This window comes from Capsicum annuum, chromosome 1 (assembly GCF_002878395.1).
Source record: "Capsicum annuum cultivar UCD-10X-F1 chromosome 1, UCD10Xv1.1, whole genome shotgun sequence".
NCBI lineage: Eukaryota > Viridiplantae > Streptophyta > Magnoliopsida > Solanales > Solanaceae > Capsicum > Capsicum annuum.
In genome coordinates, this window is record NC_061111.1 from 12,247,519 (window position 1) to 12,253,172 (window position 5,654).

The 5,654-nt window shown below is 30.6% G+C and overlaps 1 pseudogene; it reads right to left on the reverse strand.

Moving 5' to 3' along the window:
• Positions 1-415: 415 nt before the first annotated feature.
• Positions 416-2,029, reverse strand: LOC107868085 (annotated as a pseudogene).
• Between the last annotated feature and the right edge of the window lie 3,625 nt (positions 2,030-5,654).

Below are 5,654 nucleotides of genomic sequence, written 5' to 3' on the forward strand. Positions count from 1 at the left end.
CATCTAAGGGTTTAATATATTGATTTTTAGTAGGTTCAGGAATCCAAATGACAAATATATAAGTAGAAATTTTCAACTTACAAAACCGACATAATATAGGGATCCAGGAGGTCATTTTGCATATATGAAATAACAAATCTATATTTGGTAATCACTTCTAGAAATATGGTGTAATGTACTTGTGGTCCAAATATAGACTCATTGATAGATAACATCCATTGTGTGATAGAAAAGTGGAAACTTGAAAGGATATTTTTGGACAATTACATACAATGAAATATCAAAATTACCCTTGAGCTAATTATGTACAATGAAATAGATATGAAATATCTAAAATATCCTTGATCGTTCCTTGGATCATCTTTTATATAGTAGAAAAATATGTCAGATATTTTCATAGAAGCTACGAAGAATGTATACGCAAATACTTTTTATTTATTTATTTGTAGAAGTTAAAATTATCTGTTTCATATACATAACAAAAATAAACTAGTTCAAGTTTGAAGATCGACAAATTCATAATGATCATATGATTTTTTACATTATAAACTTTAAAGTATTTCTCTGATTGTCGCATCAGATTTGAATAAGCTGCGAACGTCCCAAGTGTGGAGATAACGGTGATAACGGCGGGAGGTTAAACATTCCGTTACAATTCTGTTCACAAACAAAATTCCAACTTGACGGCGTTAACGGCCATAACTCCTCTTCCTTATTACACCTCTCCACTTTCTTCACTACCCTCTGTCTCCCTCCGATTCCCTCCGCCGCTTCACGCCGCCGTTTACGGCGGCGCTGACGGTGGCGCCTTTTTCCACCTCCAACGGAAAATTCAGTATCGCTTTACTTCCTCGCATTGTAAATGCGGCTTTATCGTAAGCCTTCGCTGCTTCAATTGCTGTAACAAATGTTCCTAGCCAAACCCTAGATCCACGGCGGTTCGGATCTCGGATCTCCGCCGCGTATTTCCCCCACGGCCGCTTTCGTACTCCTCTGTAGTGCGTTTTTCCTTCAGTTTTCCTCGGCTGCTGCGCGGAAACCGAGACGATCGGATTCGATTGAGTTGAATTAATCGAATTTCCAAAATTTATCATCTCGAAATTCTTCACCGACGGTAAATCAATTTTCAGTTTTGGTTTCCGATCACTTGCACTACTTGATTTCGGTGAAGTGAGATCGATGATTCCTTGAGGTTTCGATTCAAACTCGTAATCGGAGCTTGAAATTGACGGCTCTGATTCGAGTTTACTAAAGTTTGTTTGATTATGCACTGCTTTTGCTGATTCGGAGCTCGAATTTGTCCCAAATTGAAAGAAATCAGCTTCAAAATCGGCGAAGAAATCAAAAGGAAGAGAATCTGAACTAGCAGATTCAGAATATGAGCTCTCCATCACAGCAGGACAGTTCAGCGAACTAAAACTTTCACATTGCCCAGAATTTATTGCAGAATAACTATAATTTAAAGGACAATTCAGTGTATTAAAGCTTCCGCCATATGTGGAATCCGTCGCTGAATAACTACATTTACCACTCGTCAATCCCGCCCCAAATTTCAAAGTTTTAGGCGAAAATTCCCCGAGTAGATGATTTCTGATTTTCTCCAATGCAAAAATTTCATCAACATATTCCATCCCTTTACTAATTTAATAGAAGTTTCAAAATATCTAGAGAAAAAATAATAGAAAGCAACTGAATGAGCAGGAAGGAAGTATCACAAGTAGTATTTAATGCTATACGACAATAAATAAAGAGAAGAGATCAAGAAGAGGAAGCTATACGAACACTCGCAAAACAAGAAAGCAAGTGCAAATCTATTTGAAACAGTTGTTCGAATTTCTTAGTTTTTGAGTGGGAAACTTGCAAGTGTTTTGATAGAGTGAGTAGAGGAAGTGGAATTTGGAAGTGTAATATATATAAAGAATTCGATTATAATATTATTTTATTGTTATATAGTTTGAAGGTTCCTTTGTGGTGCAATAACGAAGCTTCGGTCAAATGGATGATGACTTTGTAATGGAGTATTTTTCAAAGGGAATTCGGTCTTCTTTTGTTTCTGAACCGTTGGATCAGTTATTTTTTGGAGGACAAGGAAGATCAACGGTGCAGATTTATCATGAGGTAAATTTAACCACGTTGTCCTTTCAATTTGTTAGTTTGTACTGTTATTTAGTTACTTTCCAAGTATTTTCAATAGTTGGGGAAAGGAATTAGAAAGTGCTAGAGTCATTATTAAGTAATGATTACTGTTTTATTACACAATTAACAATAACATAGGTAATGAAGTTCATAAATACGCGTAGCTTATAATTATATTATAGAAGTAGAGAAATTATTATCTTATAGAAGTAGAGAAATTATTTCCGAATAATTATTACCTTGTGCAAGTAAGAATTCAAAATTAATAACAAGATGAAGATGACGTATATTAGCAATATTTTACTCTCACTAGAGTTTATTAAAGATTGTTAGCTTAGTCCGATTCACATATTAAACCTGGTAATGAAAGTGATTGAAAATCTCTTTTTTAAAATATAAGTTGGATCAAGTTTGTACACGAAGTTTCACGATCGTGTAAGAGGATATTATAATTTGGATCGGCTAATTAAATATTCAATAGATGGAAAAGAACAAGTTCCTCATTTGGATCATGATTAATGTTTCTTTGACTTTGAAGAGTATTAATACGAAAGAACAAAAGTTATACATACATCTTTAGTACAAAATAAAATAGATTATTCACTATAACAAGTAAATAAGATATGGTGGTACAAAAAAAAAATTATTATATCGACTATGCATATAAATAATACTCCATTTGTTTAAAATTATTTGTCGTTTATTTCTTAATTGGATTTTCGATTAAACTTTGTCATTTTGACATGCCAAGAAAAACATTTTTTTTTCAATTTTACTCTTAATCTTAATTAATTATTCTCCAAACTAATTTTAAGATATAACAGTAACCATCAATTAACAGAAATATTATAATAAAATGGTTAATATTAATAATTATTAATGAACGTGTTAAGTTAAATTGTAATAAGTAAAAGTAAACCACTCAGGAATGACACAAGTTGACGTTTGCAAGCAAACAAATAGGGAAAGATTTTTGGTTTTTTCAAGTACTTCAAGGCATCAAGAGACTTTTCGTATATATAAAAGCCTATCATAATACTCTATTCCTTTCGTTTTAGTTGATCCTCTTATAAAAAATATTTATTTCAATTTAGTTATTCATTTGATGAAATCCAGAGATTTTTATTATTTTCTTTCATTAAATGACTAATCAAAGTGTATTTACTCAAATTTATATTTTCAAAGTATAATTAATAAGACTAATTTAATAAAATAAATCCCTTAATTAATTTTTTTTAGTGGATATGCCAAATTCATCGGGCCAACTAATATAAATGGAAGAGTTCACACAGTTTAATCTGGAATCCCACGACTAGGTCAAAAGAATTTGAAAAAAAACAACCACCTGAAACTCCACAATGTTATAATTAATACCTTTTCTTTCTTTTTGACTTCACAAAGTCTATTATATAGCAGTAGTTAAAAAGACACGGGCTCATGAAAAGGCATAGAAAAATAACTTGATCCTGATAAAATTGAAACGATATAGAAGATTAGCACGATTCTTACTAAGAATGAAACACAAAAATCATGAGGTTACGGTTAAATGTTTTATACATTAATTTGAGTAAGTTAAAGCTTGTTAACTTAGTCCGATTCTAATATCAACATTTGTGATGAATAAAGTGATTGGAAATCTCTTTGAAAAAAAATGAAAAAAGTTGAGATCGTAGTTTGTACACAAAGTTTCACGAATGTTTAAGAGAATACTTAATCTGGATCGACTAACAATACTCCACTCTTCTCTTCATTTTGATTTAAGTGTTTTAATTTGACTGAATATAAAGTTTAAAAAATAAAGAGATTCTTTTGAATCTTTTGTGTTGAATTAAGAATAGATGTAGCCAGGTAGAATATTGAACTAAAGTTTATTGAATACTATAGTTTTGGAACCGACAAAAAAAAAAAAAAGTAAGTCATTCGTTTTGAGACGAAGTGAGTAAATACTGAATAGATAGGAAGCAGGGCCGGCTTCAAAGTGAAGCCACCGAAGCAAGCGCTTTAGGCCTCCGATTTTTGGAGGCCTCATTTTTTTTAAAAGCATTATAGGTTTGTAGTTTTTTTTTTTTTTTAATTTTTTTCTTTAGAAAATATCAAATATTTCTTAATATTTTCTTCATCATATTTTAATTTCTTTTAAGCTCAAACAAAAATATCACTTTAGAAATTCAAGATTAAAGTTGACAAACAATATTAAAAAAATTCTTTTAATACTTTCAAATCTAAAAAGAATATCTAATAAATAGAGGTAACTCAGAAAACCATACCTTCTATTTATTATTTTGATTAATGGGGCGAAAAAATCAAAGCAACAATTACAGTTGAATCGAAGAAGTTGAAAGATAAAATGTATTTCGATCAAATAAAAAGATTTTACTATTTTATGAATGCATATTTTTCTTGATCCTATGTAATTGTCTTAGCTGAAAGAAGTTTTTTAAAAATAAAATTTTAAAAATATTACTCAAGCTTAAAAAAAAATATTTTAAGAGATATCAAATGAATTAAGCATACTATTAATTGAAAAGAGATTTTTTCAGATAAATCAATTACAAAACAGTTTTATTAATAATTTTACACCTTAAAAAGTTATAAATATAGATTTGTAAAAAAAAAGGGTCAAAGCCTCGTTTTACAATTTTGCTTTAGGCCATCAATTATGTTGAGTGGCCCTGAAGGGAAGGTAGAAGTTAATTTCTCTCATTTGGAATTTTGGAACATGGCATGGCTTCTGGAAAGACACAAGTTGACATTCACAAGCAAACACAGATATGCAAAGAATCTTGATTTTTATGTTAATTTACACTAGGAAGATTTCGGACAATTAAAAAAAATGAAGAAGGAATATAATACTTGTACTTAAGGCAGCAAAAGTCTTTTTGTTCTAGAAAATAAAAGTTATCATATCAATTTATACATATGTTCCCATGGAGTTTCATCTTAATTAACAAATCCCAGGACTACGTCAAATGAATTTGGAAAAAACGTGAAACTCCAATGTTCCTTGTTTCTCTCTTACGGTTTTGACCTCGCAAAGTCGATTATAAATGGAGTCTGAGAAGGATGGGATGATGTGTACGCAGATCTTATTCCTATTTCTGTGGAGAGATTGTTTCTGACAGACACTTGACTCAAGAATATCGTTTTTGACAAATAAAATTTAAATGCTAAAAGAGCAGTTCAGTGCACTAAAATTCTCACTATGCATGGGATCTGAAAAAGAATCCAACCACAGGAATTTATTATTGTATGCAGTCTTATTTTATATTTCTGCAAGATAATGTTTCCAAGCATGGGTTGAACAAAATTAAAATATTGCAACAAAAACATTGAAGAAAGAAAAGCATCGACAATAAAAATATCACAGTCTAAAAAGGAGAAAATTTCATCCATGATTCGTTAGTTTTGTATTCATCACAAAAAAATTATTTTTCTTTCTTTTATTACACAAAAGTTATTTTACATTGTTTTGATGATCACAAAAATAACTTTGATTGAATTTTATTATAATTCCACCT